The 19667-nt window shown below is 26.5% G+C and overlaps 1 protein-coding gene across 10 annotated transcripts in view; it reads right to left on the bottom strand.

Moving 5' to 3' along the window:
- LOC122505077 (protein SEC13 homolog) overlaps positions 1 to 19218 on the bottom strand; it is an 84288-nt gene extending 65070 nt beyond the window's left edge. For 2 of the 10 annotated variants that reach the window (XM_043616501.1, XM_043616502.1), the window contains exon 1: positions 18752 to 19123. The gene's annotated coding sequence lies outside the window, so the exon portion shown is untranslated. The other 8 variants (XM_043616503.1, XM_043616504.1, XM_043616508.1 and 5 more) reach the window with 7 other exon arrangements.
- Positions 19219 to 19667: the final 449 nt, after the last annotated feature.

The raw sequence follows: 19667 nt of genomic DNA, 5'->3' as shown, positions 1-19667 counted from the left end.
CGAGAAAATCTGCTCTCGGACCTCTATAATCGAGAGTCTTGACGGTATATTTCAAAATTTTATTAAACTATTGTGACTAATGAATTTTCAGCTAATGTAGATAAGTCTGTTGAGGTAACAAAAAATTTTGTAACAACAACAAACGAAATTTGTTAGTTCTATGTTAACAATTTTTTTTTCTCTGTGAAGGAAGTCTAAAATCTTAAAATAAAAATGAGAGACTTTTTTAAAAAAAAAGGAAAATCCGTCGTTTAGCTTAATGTCTATAGGCATGGTTGCCACACAACCTAAAAAACATGAAAATAGCATGGAATTTGAACAAATTTCTGGAATTTTTTTTGGTTAATGAAAGATATTAAGAAAAATTCCATTCAACATGTTATTTTTCTTTAAAGTACTACTACACTTTAGAATTTAAAAAAATTTTATTTTTTTTTTATTGTATTTTTTAACTCCTTATGACTTCAGAAAACACCTCCTAAAGTATTTATAACCACTTGTAAAAAATAAAAGTAAATTTTTCAAAAAATATTCAATTAATGTAAAAAGTCATTGACAAATTAAGTAAGTCTTTAAGGGGATGGTGGGGTCCAGCTTTTTGTTACGACCAATAGAAACATTGGTGCTAATGTATGTAACAGTGTCTGAAATAAAAAAGTGGTGGGGTTTCAATTTGCGAAAGAATTTTAGGTAATTTATGGATGGCCTCTAACGATACATATAAGTTTAAACGGGTTTTTCTCAAAATAACGTTTTCTCAAATTGCGGACAGTTTATCTCTGAATCTACTGAACCGATTTTAATAAATGATAACTCGTTTTGTTTGTTAGCATGTCCTGTGTGACAATTTACCAGAAAATGGTCAAAAAATTTTAAAAAAACATTTTTGCAGACTAGAAAAATACTGAAAAACATAGTGTATTTTTAAACAAATTATTGAAACACCTGCTATTTTTTTATTTTAGTCGATTTTTCATTATTGGTGGTAGATTTCTATGCAAGACACCTTCCTTTTTAAAAAGCAATTTGGATTTTTTGTTTCCGATTTGTCAATCTTGAGATAAACTGTCCGCAATTGGACAACTAACTTTTTGGAGTTTCGATCTGAATGCTGTCTGCAGATTATGATATTAAATAAAAATTAAAAACAAACCATTATTTTTATTTTCCAAATATGTACTAATATAGGCAAAAAAGTTTTTTAAATATTTATAATAAAATACCTAAGAATTTTTTTTTTAAATTTGGTCTTTTAAGAGCCTTCTAAAGTGTAGTAGTACCTTAAAAATGTTAACATACAATTTTCCTTTTCCATGTTATCTTCTCTTTAAATTAATTTAATTTTTCTTTTTAATTATATAGACTAAAACTGTGAAAAATGTTGTTAAGATTGTTCTAAAAAAAGGAATTTATATCTTTGTTAGTATTACGATTGTCAAAATTTTGTGTTACTAGTTGCTTTTTGTTCAAGATTTTGAACAAAATTTAAAGATTAAAATTATTTAATTTAGACATGACTTGAATGTTATATTCATATGACTGATTCTTCTGAAAGTGACATTTTTGATGTCTCGATTAATTTTATAAAATCTACTCTCTAATAATAGGTATGTTTTCGTTGCCTGCACTTCTTACACTTTATCACCTAACCTGCACTATGATGTTCTCTTTGCCGGATGTGACGTAATTTTATCATACATTTCGCTACACTTTCCGCACTTACTCTTGAGGTGGTGTAAAAGTTACACTTAGTGCAGGCAACGAAAACATACCTATTATTATTAACCCTCCGTCACACACCTAGAGAGGGATTCCCTCTACGGTTTCAGTATTTTTTAAATAACTTTTGTTTTCCTCATTGCAAAATAAAATCAGTTTCTATACCTTTCGACAATTTACTCCTCAACACATTTCTAAAAAAAACATTTAGTTTAAACATAATTAATATTTAATTATGAAGCTTCAAAGCGAAAAAAAACTCGAAAAAGTGAGGTTATGTTAAATAAAAAAATCAAGTTTTCAAAACATTTTTTGTTCCACTGTTGGTTAATGACAAAATTATATTATAAATATAATTAAAATGAATTGTTTAATGAATTTTTTGCTTATTTGTTAATGTTACATTATTTTTACATGTCAAGTGGAATTCCTTCGAAGATGTGCATTCGTGTAATTAATTTTTATTTTTGAGACCGAAAATTAATTTTATAATTTAGAATAATTTACTACATATTTGTAAGTTTGTGTTAAAACTAAATTTTTGTTGATTCCTTTGTTTATGTTGTAATGTTGCTTATTTTACAATGTGGTGAGGGATTCCCTCTAAACGTGTGTAAAGTCGTAATTTTTTCCCATGTGTGTGACGGAGGGTTAACCATTTCCATAGTAAAAATTTAGCACTTACTTATCATAAAAAAAATTAAACAATTTTATTCAACAGAATGTATGCAATAGCTAAAATAATTTCATCTCCAAAGTCTTTTTATCATTTTTCCAATAGGACTTCTATAAGAAAACTAAATTTTTATGGTTTTTTTTCAAACTCTTAGAAATTTTTTAAAAATAGTGCCAGAAAATACAATGTTTTTTCTATCATTATGTGCATTTTAAAAATGTTTGGACCTCTGTCTTTTATGTGATAAAAATGTTTAAATTTTGTCTTCCATTTAAGTTAAAATTACTTCACGATGATTAATGATGTTTTAATACATTAAAAATATTCTAGAAAAAATTTTAATGCACATTAAAATAAAGATAACCCTGCTGGAAGTAAAGGGATAGAAATCCTATCTCTTTGAATATTTTTTTATCTCTGAGATAGAAAGAGATAAAGTTTCTCTATCTTAGTCTATCCCCACTTTATCACTTCAATCACTTTTTATCTCTCCTTCTGTATAAATCTTTTTCAATAACCTTTATTTCATCTCTTTTAATACTTTCAATATCCACACCTATCTCTTTCTATCTCTAACTTCATCTAAGAATATACTGCCGTGTGATCTAAAAACTTAGTTAACTGACATTTTGGTGAAAAATGAGTTTTTGGTATCAATGAACTCGTAAGAAAAAACTGCGTCTAATAGTTATAGTTTAAATTTTTTTTGCAAATTATTGTTTGTAAAAAATTAATATTAAAAATCTAAGAAATTGCAGAAAATGAAAGAATATTTGATAAAAAGTTAAGGAAAGGACTTTGCGTAGTCCAAAAAACAAACGATGCTACGAGCTCGAATGTAGGGTAATGTCACCTTGAGTGGACCGCCTAAGCTTTTTTTCTAAAAAATTCTTCATGACAGCAAATTAATCGGAGGTTTCTATTTCAAGCTTTAGTTTAGATCCCTAGATAAGTGTTTATACCATAATAGCATTGATTTTTTTTTATTTGGAAAAAACAATTAACTTTTAAAAAATAGCTCATTTTTAAGGAATGAAAAAAGTGTAACCTTGAGTGGACCACTCTTAGAAAATTGTAAAAGTTATTCTAAATTCTTTAATGTATTTAATATTTCTGATATATTGAAACAAAATTCATGCTTATGCAGCTTCAGACCATGTTTGTGTCGCAATGTTTACAAGTGAAACCATTTTCAATAATTTTGGCACATATCACATCAAAATCACAAAAAAATTAATAAAGAACATAAAACAGTTTCAAACCAATTTATTTCCATAAAAATGGTAAACTGACATTAAAAATATAAAAAACAGGCAGTCCAATCATGGTTATAAACAGTGGTCCACTCATGGTGACATGCAACTTTTTATGGCAGACACCAAAATTTTTTTTTGAGTCAAAATTATCACTTAATTAAACTAAGACAATCAATTCCAATGTCCAAAGTAGTAGGAAAAAAATAAGTTACCTTTTAAAACTTAAATTTTGCACTACTTTTACGCTTCCGAATCACTTTACTCATTGTAAGAGCGACTTCTCTTTTGGTTTGTGTTCTTAAAAATGCGTTACATCAAACAATAACGTGTATGATTATCGCGGAACATAAATTCTTTCTGTTTCTAGGTGCGGTGCTGCTATTCGTTTTATTTATTTCACGTTTCCGCTGTCAGATAACTTAAAAACTCAGGTGGTCCACTCAAAGTAGCGGTCCACTCAATGTGACATTACCCTAAGATCCCTGCTTATGACCTTCCTTTATCCCAGGCTTTTCCTTTTTTAATCCTTTCAATCTCTTTTTATCTCATATTTTTTCTCAATCTCTTCTAATAACCCTTATTTCATCCTTCTACTATTTACTTCATTCTCTTTCTATCCACATTTGAATCTTAGTATTTACTTTTTTCCTTATCTTTATAAATAATCTCTTTTAATAACCTTTACTTTATCTCTATTAATTCTTTTACTATTCACTTTCTTTTCTTTTTATCCTAACTTTATTCTAATGCCATACTTTTTTCTTTTTATCCGCTCGATTCTATATCAGTCTATTTCTTTCCAATTCGATTGAAAAAGGCCTTTTCTTCTTTTATCTCAATAATTTTGTTATGACAATTTATTATGCTCCTTTTAGCCCTTATACTATTCTCTTCCTTTGCTTTCTAATACCAATTACATATCAGTACATACAATACTTATCACTTTTATTCCTTTAACATGCAATTGGTTGCAATATAGACTTCAGTCTATTTCCTTCCTATACATTGAATTAGCTACGTGACGATTTCATGATAAATAAAGAGAAATTAAAACTTTAAAAAGGAGATCAACTAAGATGAGATAAAGAGTGATAGAGTAAGAGATAAAAAGAGATCAATACAATCCCAAAATTTAAAAGGTAGTTCAAGAAAAATATCTTCCAAGCTGCGTGGCTAAGTGACATGTGTATTCGACTTGCGTTCCTAAGGTTCAGGGTTCGAGCCCTCCTGCGTGCGAGATTTTTCAAATTTGGTTTTAAGTGATATATGTACAATGTTGGTTAATAATGTGAAATGAAATATAGATTTAAACAATAAATAATAATTTCATAACAAATAAATAAATAACTTGAATAGTTAAAAATAGGTTATAAATAGAAGTACGAAAACTCAAAAATATTTTTTTTAAACAATGAATTCAATTGAAATTGTAATACTTCATAAAGTCTTTAATATTGTTAATAATATTGGTTAATTAATTCTTTATATATTAAAAAGGATAAAAATTTGCAGAAAAGAGAAATAAAAAGAGATAAAAGTACATAGGTATAAAAAGAGATAGATAGGGGATAATAAGGTATAAAAAGATATATAAATTTGGAGATAAAAAGGTATAATATTTCGGGTATGCAAAGTATCTATTTCAAAGGGATAGAAAAAACTTTATCTCTTTCTATCCCCAAAATTCTATCTCTTTCTATCTTTTTACTTCCAGTAGGGAAAGATCTGATGTTTAATTTTTCTATATATTATTTATAAAAAGGAGGAATATTATTGCTTTTATAAATATTCAAATTTTACATATCGGCCTGAGTAAAATTTAAAGAAGAAAGACTTTAATATTTTCAAATTAATTTTGCGCAACTTAAATTCTTACTCTTGAGTATGAAATAAAGTAGTTTCAATAGAAAAAACCATATAATTAAAAAAAAAAATAAATTGAAAAATCGAATATCAAAAGTAGCACTTTCAGAAAAATCACCCTTATATACAGGTAAGTATGTATTATTGTCATAATAATGAATATTGTTAACACTGTTTTGTAAAATACTTGTTTTTTCATCACAAATAATTCCTAAATTTTAACCTGGAATTTTTAATAAGTAAGTAGTATTTTTAAACTGGAAAAAGCCTGGAATTTTGAATAGGAGAATAGGAAAATGTTCAAGTAAATGACAATTATTCTTTTAATCGTCTGAATTCGTTAGTCATTTAGCTTAATGCCTAGGCTTTAAGCTAAGCGCCCAAAGAGCGCCAGGAGTATAGAAAAATTTGTATCGATTGATCAAGAATAAACATTGTAATGAAATTTCAATTAATAATACTATATTGAAGGTATTTTGAATTGAAAATCGTTTCCAAATTTTTGTTTATGAGTCTTTGTTTATTTTCTTTGCTTTTAAATGTTCTTAGTTGAAACTACATTTTACATTTAATATTATAGAATATTCAAAATTATATTTAGTCTCTCTTTGCTTTAGACGAGTGCAAGATTACGTTTATTTAAAATGAAAAGTGTTTCTGTAAATAAAGATGAGTTTGAGGAAAAATGTAAAGAGGCAATTGAAAAAACGGGAAGTAATCGGTGTATGTGGAGTCGTAGTCACCAAGAAAAAATTAAATCTATTTTAATAAATGTGAAAAATGGTGTAAAGAAAGATGCTGCTCACTACCATTACTTAAGGAAATATGAAATTTTGCAAATCGGGAGTGAATCACACATTATTGTAAAACAGAAAAGTGATCAGAGCAATTTAGTGTACATGTTATGTTGCCCATTAAAGAATTTTTTCCTAAATTGTTGGAAGCTCATAATAACACTAGAGACGGAGGAAGAGACAAAATGTTGTTTTAAATTAAAAATAACTCGCAGTTCGCGATGCCACCAGAGTTTAACTTGCTGCAATAAATAAATTGTTATTTTTTTCCTTTTCAATTGACTTCAATTAATTACAATAAATTATTGCAATTTTGTGAAAAATATTTTTGTCTTTAATTTGAATTTTTTCTATTATATTACTAATTGAAATTTCATTACAATGTTTATTCTTGATCAATCGATACAAATTTTTCTTTTCGCTTGGCGCTCTTTGGGCGCTTAGCTTAAAGCCTAGGCATTAAGCTAAATGACTAACGAATTCAGGCGATTAAAAGAATAATTGTCATTTACTTGAACATTTTCCTATTCGCCCGTGTTTAGCTTAAAGCCTAGGCATTAAGCTAAACGACGGATTTTCCTTTTCGCCTACGACATATATATAGCCATTAGTATCGAAAGAAAAATCTACATTTTTTATTTAATTTTATTTCGTGGCAGGGGAGTTACATTAAAAAAGGTACTCTAGGTTTTTTATCATTAATTGTATTTTATCTCAGAATATGATTGTTTATAAAAAAAGTATTTATTACAAAGTTAAAGATAGATAAAAATACTTGTTCAGGGTTCCTACAGAAATCCGAATTTAAAATTCCATACCTTTTCCATGATTTCCAGGCCAAATTTTTAGGAAATTCCAGTGGAATTTTAAATTTAATTTCCACGTCGTACAATATATATTATCTTAAAATTTCTAATATAAGTGTAATAAAATTTAGAAATAAATGAATTATTTAGATGTCATAAAAAATTGTTAAATTTAATATGGTTTTAAGAGTAGAGATGATTCTATCACTCAGTTGTATTTTAATAAATAGTGAAAATTAACGATCACTCCGAGTCAAGGAAAATAAAAATAAAAGAAATTCAATTCTTTTAACGTTTCGGCAGCACAGCTGTCCTCTTCAGAACTATAATTTATTATAAAACAAAATATTAAAAAAAGATTTTTTACAATTTTTTGATTAACAATAAAAAATTAAAATATTTACCGAAAAAAAGAAAATTAGAAAAATTAAAATTATAAATTAAGATAGGCACATCTTTGTCGCTACGATTACAATATGACACTAAACAAATATACAGACAAGTACGAGTGAACGATGTACAATTTTTCGGGGTCAATGCCCCATCGATAAACAAAACTAAGAAAGAGAAATGTCAAGGTAAATTGAAAAGACAGCTGATTATAAATCCTTCTTTTCATTGAGAAAATGAGTATAATAACTACTAAGTTTTAATGTGTCATCTTTTTTATTAATTGAATTTTTTTGTAAGTTAATGTGGATCATTTCAGAAATTAAGCGTTTTTTAAATGAACCTTCTTTATCTAGTACTAAAAATCCACCCCAATCAAAATCATGACCAAGTGAATTAATATGTTCAGCAACAACATTTGTTTTTGAAATTTTGTGCTCATTAATACGAACACCCACCATTCTTTTCGTTTTTACAACATAAGGTGCAGAACAGTTTTTGCATCCTATTTTATATACCGAGTTTGTGATTTCAGATTTTCACTATTTATTAATATAGTTTTATTAAAAAAATTATAAAGAGTACTGAATACTCATCGAATTACAAAAGTGCTTATAATCTTGTATTTGGTGTATTCCACGTCAGTTCAACACAAAAAATTTTACTAAGTTTTGGGATTCGGTTGAAATTGGGTAGATTATATCCTCTGGTGGTAATAAATAAAATCCTCAAGCGATTTTGAAAAATTTCAAAAATTGACGGACATATTGGATTTTTAATTTTTTTGTACTCTTTTTTTGAAAATTATATATCTTTGGTTCTCCTTAACGGATTTTAGTTTGTGACCTCTTAAATTGTTCGTATTGAAATATATTTTTGCTTAAAAAAATAAAATTAAAAAAATTATTTCAATTAGTTGTTTAAACAATTAATTTAATTTTTTGAAAAGACAGAAAAAATATGCTACCTTCAATTTTTATCATTTTTTTACCATTTATAGCGCGCCTGTTCATTGACGCGCGATAATAAATGGAATTTTAATGAAGGTACGAGTTCTTACTAACCCTAGAACGCAAATATGATCTTTTATAAACTAACGTAAAACTGGGGTGGTTTGGCACCCCAGATTTGAAACATTTGTAAAAGGTTACCTTTTTTGTAATTATTTCAATTTGTCAACAATCTGGCTAATTTAAAAAAAATCAAACGGATTTTAGAAGGTAAATAGAGACATTTTAAGAGTACAATATTAACTTATGCATTACTTGAAAAAATTAAAGTTTCCAAATAAATTAAGCGACTAAAATTAAGGAAAATTGATGCACCATTTACATCAAAAAGCACATCTATCGTTCAAACTTGACAAAGTCGATTATGAGTTGTATAAAACTAATTATGGTTAGGATCTTGAAGCAAAAATAACAGTAGTTAAGTCGTGAACATACTTATTGAACTTCGCTCAGGGTGCCTAACCACCCCAATTTTCCGTTCAAGTTAAAAATGGTACTAAAGTTTAATTTTATTTTGACTAAATCAACCTGAAAATTTAAATATTATTTACAAAACGTATATATACAAATGTTAAATGATTTTCAAATAGAATAAAAATAATTTATTGCAAAGGAGGTTTCTATTTTCTACAAGGGAGTTTCCGAGGTCTTACAGTTTTTCTTTGCGTATTTTTTTCTTTAAAAACTGTAAATTCTTTGCAATCCTCAGTAGCAGAAAAAAGTTTTGTATCCATTATACTGTATTACAGTATAAGCTTTTATTTGTCAAAATTGAAAACAAAAATCATTTGCTTCTTTTTACATTTCAAAAGTGGACATAGCTTCCGAATTAATAAAAAAAAAAATTAATTAATAAAATTAATTAATTAATAGATTCGTTTTTGTTTACGCGACCGCACAAACAACAAAGTGCGCATACTCAAGCTACAGAGGAAAGTGCTCGCATTTACGTTTTATTTTTTTTCTCAAAAACTACTGGCTGTCCCACGATGAAAATTTCAGGACAAGTTCAACACATTTATGGTTACAAATGGTAAAAAAATGATAAAAATTGAAGGTAGCATATTTTTTCTGTCTTTTCAAAAAATTAAATTAATTGTTTAAACAATTAATTAAAATAATTTTTTTAATTTCATTTTTAAAATAAAAATATATTTCAATACGAACAATTTAAGAGGTCACAAACTAAAATCCGTTAAGGGGAACCAAAGATATATAATTTTCAAAAAAAGAGTAAAAAACAATTAAAAATCCAATATGTCCGTCAATTTTTGAAATTTTTCAAAATCGCTTGGGGATTTTATTTATTACCACCAGAGGATATAATCTACCTTTCAACCGAATCCCAAAACATAATAAAATTTTTTGTGTTGAACTGACGTGGAATACAATACGTTCATGAGGCTTTATATTCCCGCGCAATTTCCATGATTTCCAGATTCTGTAGGAACCCTGTTGTTATTTAACATAAATACAAATTTTGTTCGATTGATAGTTTTGTTTACGAAATTATTATTAAGTCCCTTGAATCATCACAAATTTATTTAATTTTAAAATGTATTAAGTTCTTTTTTAACTCGAAAACAATTTAACATTAGGTCAGAAAAAAAATTCTTAGGTTACAAGTCAAATGAAAAACACTTTAATACCTTTTTTCCGCTAAAAGTACCTCGATAAAGTTTTTCTTTTAAGAAACAAGTGACAAAAAATTTGCGTAACTCATTTTTATACATTACACAGTGGAACAATTTTAGAAAAAATTTTTTGGGTTAAGACTTGAGTATAATGGGATAAACATGAAAGTACTACACGGAGAAAATGTAGAAGCACTAAGTACTTTTTCTCACAGCACTGATTACTGTGTGGATTAAAAAATTAACTTTGGAAGTTGTGAATGATATTCGGATAGTAGTCACTACTGTGAAGAAAGTAATTCAAATTGCTACTTTTCTTGACAGTTGTCAGAATTCTGGCGCACATTAGTAAACAACAAAGCATTCAAAGATGTGAATATAGTAATGAATGTTTTGCTCGAAGTGGTGAATGATTTTTTCACAGCTCTCAGTACTGCGTAAAATTATTTTTGAAAATTAGTAGATAAAAGAACGCTTAACCTTGAATTATAAAATAGATAATTTTAAACAAATGCTTAAGACCAATTTAATCAATTAATGATTAATAACTACAAATTTTTAATTTAATATGTATTCTTGTTTGACGATACTTTTATAATTTAACGAAAATTAATTTAATTAATTAATTAATTTAATTAATTTAACGAAAATTACGCTTTATTAAAGGTTAAGAACAATAAGCTTTTTAAAGAAAATGACAGAGTTATGTAACTGTTATTTAATAAAATAAGTAATGTTTTTTAAAACCATTAGTTTAGAAGGAAGTCCATAACTTATATATTGTTTTTTTCTTATAATTAAATTTAGTTTTTATATTCATAAAAAATAAATATTTATTAATTTAATTATTTCAAGCTATAATTTTAACTTATAGAACAAATTTCAGAGTTTTTAGATTCTGTAATATGTATTAAGTAATATTTAAAATTTATATCAATTGAATATTAATTGTTCGAATAAGTAAATAGAAAAAATATAGATATGGGTAGTTCTACAAACGAGGGAATATATGATGTCCAAAGTTGTTTTATACATTAATTTTAGAAAAAATAAAATTATTTTCAATGGGAACTGAAGTGCTTAATGATTACTATTATGCCACAAAACGTTACCCGGTTTCAAAAAATATTTTTTGCAAAAAATAAGCATTCAAGTGCTAAATTCTCAGTTTCCTGGCATGTCCCAATGTGAAAATGAAAGTTAATAAATTATATAAATATTATTTTTAAGCGATTAAATAGAAATTTACACTTGGATAATAATTTCAAATAGTTGTACTTTACAAAGATTAGAATAATTGTTACATTACTTGATATTTTATTTAAAAAATATTATCTTGAATTTTGTCCATCGAATTAATTCTCAGTTTCCTGGCATCATAAAAAACGTGAAAAATATTAAGAATTTTCATTCCGATTAATTCACCATTTTTCACAGTGCTTAGTAAAGGTTAACTAAATATGATATCACTTGCATTTTACTTAACTTGCATCTCAATTAACTAAAATTGTGTACTTTGTGACCGAAATGGCCATTTGGTCAGACAAATTTTCAGTTTCCTGGCACGCATTTTAAAAAAAAATATTTTATGTTTTTATACTTTTGTTGCTCGAGGTGTCGTAGAACCTTATTCCCTGTTGACCAGTATGCTTTATTTTTTTATTAAGCATTATTTTTAAATTTTTTAGATGAAAAATGACCAAATTCTCAGTTTCCTGGTTCTCAGTTTTCTGGCACTTTCTGACAGAATACACATGTGCTTAAGATGTAAAATTTACAATTTTTATTTTTTTGACTGGCCACTTTTAGGTAACTTTGATAATACTTTTAACTTGAATTTAACCTACTTTTTAAAACCTGAACGTAAAAAAAATATTGTTCCAAAATTTTTTTCATTTTCGTCTTTCGTTTGTAGAACTACCCATATAAGTTTAATTAAAATAGGCATTTTCTATAGTATACCAATTTAAAAAAGCAGTAAAAGATTTAAAATTTATAGTTGAAATTATAAGCAAATCCAAATGATAATTTTAATAATTTAAAAATTTCATTACAAAAAGGAGTCTTATTTTAAGGTAGAACAGCAGCCTTGTTTTAAGATACAACATTTAATTCAAAGCTTTGACAACGATAACAAATTATAAAGTGTATTATTCCTATTTCAAAACAAACGTCCTTTTGTTTTTTAATATTGAAAAATAATTCTACGCAGCACTGAGAGCTGTGAAAAAATCATTCACTACTTCGAGCAAACCATTCATTACTATATTCACATCTTTGAATACTTTGTTGTTTACTAATGTGCGCCAAAATTCTGACAACTGTCAAGAAAAGTAGCAATTAATTTCTTCACAGTAGTGACTACTATGCGAATATCATTCAGAACTTAAAAAGTTAATTTTTTAATCCACACAGTAATCAGTGCTGTGAGAAAAAGTACTCAGTGCTTCTACATTTTCTCCGTGTTCCCCAGAAGAGTAAAACTCCTAAAGGGTTTTGAAAAATTAGCAGCCGTTTGCTTATTTTGTAATTTTAAGTTTTAATAATTCAGTAACTTATTGAATAATCGCTCTAATCAGCTTTTGGTCAGTAAATCGTGCATTTTTGACAATAACTTCTTACTTTCTTGAGTAAAATTGTAGTTTTCATTCCAATAAACAATTTACATTAACAAACTATGGTTAAAAATCACTTTCATTTAAAATTTTCTAGCAATTATTCGATTTTTCTCAATTTTTTCACATTTCTCCGCAAAATATTTTTCATTTTTTTATTTAAATCTTTACTAAAACGTTACTAAAATTAAAAGTTAAATTAAAGTTAAATTACTAATTATGTACTACATTAAAATAAAAAGTTGACATTTTAATTTCAGGTGATAAAGTTAAAGAAAAATATATAGTGCTATTTTTCTCCAAATAGACCAAAAACCTTAAACCACTAATCTGACTTGAGTAAAATTTTTTGTTTAAATATTCAAAAGAGTTATTTAATTTTAATTTCAGTAACGTTTTAGTAAAAATTTAAATAAAAAAACATAACATTTTGCGGCGTAGTGTGAAAAAATTGAGAAAAATCGAATAAATTTCCCCAAAACATTAACTAAAGGTAATTTTTTAACGATAGTTCGTTAATGAAATTTGTTTATTGGAATAAAAACTACAATTTTACTCCAGAAAGTAAGTAGTTATTGTCTTAACCCATTTTTTGGTGTTCCACTGTGTTATTAGTGTATTATTCATTATATTTATAACATTAAGTTTTCGAAGTGTCTATACGTCCGGCTAGTCGGACGAAATATTTCGTCTAAACGTCCGGATATACGGACATATAGCTCCCAAAATATTTCATCCGGCTATTTACTGTATGTACTGGTGATAAGCGTTTGACAGTATCCGGATAAAATAATGAACTTTATAATTCGTCCGTCTATTAGATTTTTACAAGTATAATATATTCCTTGAATGTTTTTGACATTTTTAGGTTATGAATTATAAAATTAATTTGATAACTAAATGCGAAAACATAATATGCATAATAATAGTAATAACAATTATAATTATTGTCATTCTATAATTATTATATTAATTTTTCGGAGTGTCTATTTGGCCCGTCAGCGGGCCAAATAAGTTACTTTTATTATTTGGACCGTCACCCCAGTTCCATACATTTCAAGACGGGCCAAATAAAAAAAGTAGTTTATTTGGCCCGTCAGATAACAAATTAGCTGTAATTAATAACAATAGATTATTATTATTACTATTTTTACAAATAGATTAATTTAATCACCAGGTACTATTTTTTACATGAATTTGACATGCAGGTAATGTATATTTTAACCTCAAAGTAAAGATGCAAATTATAAACATATTTAGTACATAATATTATAAATTATATTTAAAAATAATTTTTAAAAGTAAACAATAAAATTCTTTAAAATATAAATGAATCATAAATCATAAAATATCAATGAAAATTTCCAATTTCCAATTTCATTTTTTAAAATTATTTACGGGAATTTAACTAAAAAAAATTTCAATTGCTTTTCTTGAAAAGGCTAATTTTTATTCATAGTTAAATAAATATTTAAATACTTATTTACTTTTTCAATAATTTCACTTTTTCTCACTTTAACTGTAATTATTCTAAAATTTAACTTTTTAAAAATATAAAAATTAAAATATTATTTTTACAATAATGAAAATTTCCGAAGTATACAATTTTTACATTCTCATAAAAAAATGAGAAAGTCTTGGATTTGTGCGATTTTTTTTAATTTAATTATTTCTTAAAATTTTGTTTATGAATTCTTCCAAAGGACTTTATAAAATTTTTTTAGAGTTATAATTGCTGTGAAAATTTTAATATTTATAAAAATAATTCAATGTTGGAGAAGGATTTTATTTAAATTTTTTAAAATAACTGAATTTCTGAAAATAATTTTTTTATTTATAAAAATAATTGAACTCTTGCGAAAAATGTATTTATTTATGAAAATAATTGAATTCTCACCTCACGTAGAATTTTATCAAAATTTTGTTTATAAATAATATTAAATTCTTTCGTGAAATTGTATTAAAATAGTAGATTTTTAAACTAATTGAGTTTTAGAGAATTTGATTATTTGCTAAAATAATTTATTTTTTTGTGAAAAATTCGTTTGTTTTTTAAAAATAATTCAATCGTTTCAAAGAATTTTATTAAAATTTTTAAGAAGAATTTTCTTATTACATTACCTGTCAAATTCATGTAAAAAATAGTACCTGGTGATTAAATTAATCTATTTGTAAAAATAGTAATAATAATAATCTATTGTTATTAATTACAGCTAATTTGTTATCTGACGGGCCAAATAAACTACTTTTTTTATTTGGCCCGTCTTGAAATGTATGGAACTGGGGTGACGGGCCAAATAATAAAAGTAGTAACTTATTTGGCCCGCTGACGGGCCAAATAGACACTCTGTTAATTTTTTGCTTTTTTATAAATATTTACAAAAAATATTTTATAATAAATTTTTTTCAGATAAATAAACATCAAAATATATTCTATGCAGAGTTTACAAACACATATTTGTTAAATAAATAATGTAAATAGAAGACTAACATTTATTTATGTATATATCTTTTTTTTATTTATTTATTTAAAAAATGTCTATAAATTAAGAATACAATATTTTTTAAAGATTGTAAGTCTTAAAAAAATTATTGTTCACAAAAATATTTTGGGACGCCTGTATATTTCCGGAATTTAAAAAGTTCTAATCGTAGTTTTATCCATTTAAAAAGTTTTAAATGTTAATGAAGTGAGTTTATCATAGAATTTATTTTTCAGCAAATAAGCAAATTATCCGATTCGCATTTACTAAATAATATAATTTATTTAAGGGTAACACCATTCTAGAGCCAGAAAAAGAGACCTATATTTTTGATGATTTATTTTGAGAAAATGAAAAATAGAATTGGATTTCTTTTTGGAGGATTTATTAATTATACATATTGAAGTGTGGAAAGTTTTTTTTAAAATTATATAACAAAATGGCGGCGGTAAATTTCATATTCAAAATCGACTATTTTTTATGGCCGGAAAGGTTTCTTGAAAAGTTTAAGTCCTGGAACAAAAAGTAAAGAAATTTTACAAACTAAATACTATAAACTTTGGAACTACATACAGATTTTTTAATTTGATGTAAACTTTATTTTTTATAAACAATTTACTTTTTATTACTCTTTGGCAAAAAATCGATTATTGTACCCAAAAGTGCGCGATTTTTACAAAAATTGATATATAAAAAACCCTTATGCACTTCCAAAGTTTACATGGAGAAAAATATAAAATAACTTTTACTACTTTTATAGTAAAAAATTTACCGGAAATTTTTTTCTATAAAAGTAGTAAAAGTTATTTTATATTTTTCTCCGTGTATATTATATACATCATGAAATTTCTTTGTTTTCTGTTCCAGGACTTGAACTTTTCAAAAACTCTTTCTGGACGTTTTGTTAAGAAAAAGATTAGTCGATTGTTACTATAAAATTTATCGTCGCCATTTTGTTATAAAATTTAAAATAAAAATTTTTTTCTACACTTCAATATGTATTTAACAAACCCTCCAAAAAGAAAACCTATTCCTTTTTTCATTTTCCCAAAACAAATCATCAAAAATTGGTCTTCTTTTCTGCCTCTAGAGTGGTGTTAACCCTTAAATAAAATAATTTTTTTGAAGAAGAGTAATAGTTCTATATAAATGTTACAGTTACTATAAAAGTTTAATCAAAATTATAATGTTGAATAATTTGAAATTTATTCATTTATTCAAATGCTGAATTTTTCAAAAGATAAGTTATTAAAATATTTATGATATGCAAAACTTTATTTTCTCGAACATTTATGAACTCAAATGTCCATAAAATATATTTTTTAATATTATTTTATAAATGTCATTTGACAGAATGTTTACTGTAGCAAATGTTAATTGCAAATAATGTTTTTATACTCGAATAACCAATTTTACAATGTTAAAGAATTGACTATTCTTCATTATAAAATATTATAGTCAATTATTGTAATAATAATTGGTAGTCAATTTTTTTAGATTAAAACTCCATTTGGATTTTTTAACATTGTAAAAGTGGTAATTCGAGTATAAAAAAATTATTTGCAATTAACATTTGTTACAGTAAACATTATGCCATATGACATTTTTATAAACATTAAAAAATATATTTTATGGTAATTTGAGTTAATAATGGTTCGAGAAAATAAAGTTTTGCATAACATAAATATTTTAATAAGTTACCTTTTGAAAAATTCAGCATTTGAATAAATGACAACTAGATAATATAGAATATATAACAATTTTACCAGTTGAATTTTCATCTTCTTCAGGATTACACGGGTTTCAAATTATTCAACATTATAATTTTGATTAAACTTTTATAGTAACTGTAACATTTATCTATTACTCTTCTTCAAAAAAATTATTTTATTTAAATAAATTATATTTTATTACATTTAGACTTAACATATTAATGTCAGAAGGCATTTAAAAAAGTCCAAGAGGATTCAAGGCGGGGAAAGAAGTGATTTTTGTTTTTTAATTGTAATTCCGGGATTTTTGGAAAATCTACGACAAAAAATTCAAAATCACTGCTTTCCCCGCCTTAGATCCTCTTAAAATCTTTTTAAAATTGCTTCTGATATTAAAATAAATAATTATCAAAAGAAAAAAATTGCTTCCAAGTCAAGAAAATTAATTAAACTAATTAATTAAAATAAATTAACAACTTATTTGAAATTTCGGAATTTTCGTCAAATCTGTGAAAAAAAAAAATTCAAATTCACTGCATTCCCTGCCTTACATCCTCTTGAAATTTTTTCTAAATGGTTTCTGACATTAAAATAGATAATCGTGAAAAGAAAAAAATTGCTTTCAAGGCAAAGAAACAATAATTTTGGTTTTAGTTGAAATTTCGTGATTTTTAGAAAATCCGTCACAAAAAAATACGAACTAATGTTTCCCCATCGTTTACATGAACAATTTTATTAAGAAAAATTTGTATCCTGAACTTTTCAGAGAAACATTTTTTCGTTGAATCAACATTGTTAACTTCAGTTTCATTTTTACTATATACAGATAAAATTTCTTTCATTAATTTATCGGGACGTTTTAGACTCTAAACATTTTATCCGGCTGACCGGCTATTTAGTTAGTATTTTACAAGCCGGACGTTTAGACCCAGCTGTGTTATGCAGCAAAACGTCCGGCTAGACAGTATCCGGACGAATTTATTGCGTCCGGCTAACAGTACCCGGACAAATTTTTTTATCCGGCTAGTCGGACGTATAGACGCAGTGTTAAGTTTTCATAAAAAATTAAAAATTTAGGCTTGTTGACTAATTTTTTAAATTTAAAGTAGTGGATTGGCAGACTCATTTTTCAAAATTCTTGTTTCAATAATGTTTTAAACATTAGTCCTGCATATTAAAAACGTACAGCTTTGTAATTAGAAACAAAAAAACTCAATACCAAGTTATATTAAAATCCAACAATTTTAAAAATATAACTTCAGTTATTTTTGTAAAGCACATCATTGTCTCCAGAATTGTTTAGTTGTTCACACTTTTAAATTTTAAACGAACTAAAATATGTTGACATGTATAGTGTTGCAAAATTATTTTTACAACTTTTAAGACATTATAATGAATTACAACATAAAGTTGAAAAGTTGGAGAAAAATGCCGTGTCTCATTTTCTAAACTTTTTATTTTTCAATAAATTTTATATTTTTTTCTAAATAACTAGGAAAAAGTGTAGTAATTTATAGATTTATAGAAAATATATGGTAATGTAGAAATTCAAAGTATCTGAAATTTAAAAAAATATACAAGTTGTGTGTGTACAAAACATACCTTCTTGTGTGAAATCACACTCTGGACACAGTAAACATAATTCTCATATCCTGCGTTCGACGTAGAAAATTTAAACGAAAATTTTTTACAGCGAAACATTATGTTACATAACAAATTAAAAAGTAGGTATATAGCACATATTAATGAGTTAACATTTTGTTATTATGCTGATATTCGAATAAACAATTTACCGACGGGAGCGGCGATGTGAAATAAATAGGTTTGTTTTCGTTTCCCACACTAGTGTAAACTATTTACACCTCAAGAGGAGGTGGACAAAGTGAACAACGTAATGCATGTTTTAAATACGAAGTGGAAATAACACAGGCAACGAAAAACAAATCTACTGAATATTAATACATAGAACACAATTTATGTTTGACAAAACTAAATTCGTCAAAATTTAATGCGTATCCTTTATTGCACATAGCATCTCTAATTACTTCTTACAATACACACGATTGCAAAATTTATATGTCTAATTACTTAAATGAAAGAAATAATAATAAACAAGGATTTACAGGTTATAGACTAACTGACTCACTGACAGCACTCGTAATGAATTTAACCACGTTGCAAGGCAGGCAAGCACGGCAAGCACGAAGCAGTAGTAGAGGGGGGATAGACGATTCGATTCGATTCCACAAGAATCGATTTATTTTTTTATGAGAATCGGATCTCGATACTTTGTCCCATTTTTAAGGCTGCGGTTACACCTCTGCAGGCAGCCTGCCTGCCTGCAGGTTGTCATGGTAACGTACAAGAGTAAGAGAGTCAGTGACTTCAAACTTCTCTCTTACTCTCGTTGCTCCTGCCTGCGCAGGCAGGCAGCCTGCAGAGGTGTAACCGCAGCTTAAGAGGGTGCGATCCCATGTGAGCAGAATACGTCGACCGAAAGCAGAAAATCATGAGAGTGAAAAGAACAACAATATCTATCTATCTCTTTCGCACTCATGATTTTCTGTTTTCGGTCGACGTATTCTGCTGTAATGGGATTGCACCCTTAGGCCGCAGTCCCATGGCAGCGTTTTGCGTTGCGTTGTAATAAGAGAGAATGCAGCAAACGTATATTTGCGTCTTTTTTTCTCCCATTACGACGCAATATTG

The sequence above is a fragment of the Leptopilina heterotoma genome, unplaced genomic scaffold (genome assembly GCF_015476425.1).
Source record: "Leptopilina heterotoma isolate Lh14 unplaced genomic scaffold, ASM1547642v1 Lhet_34, whole genome shotgun sequence".
NCBI classification, from domain to species: domain Eukaryota; kingdom Metazoa; phylum Arthropoda; class Insecta; order Hymenoptera; family Figitidae; genus Leptopilina; species Leptopilina heterotoma.
This window is presented reverse-complemented; position numbering and strand designations above follow the sequence as displayed.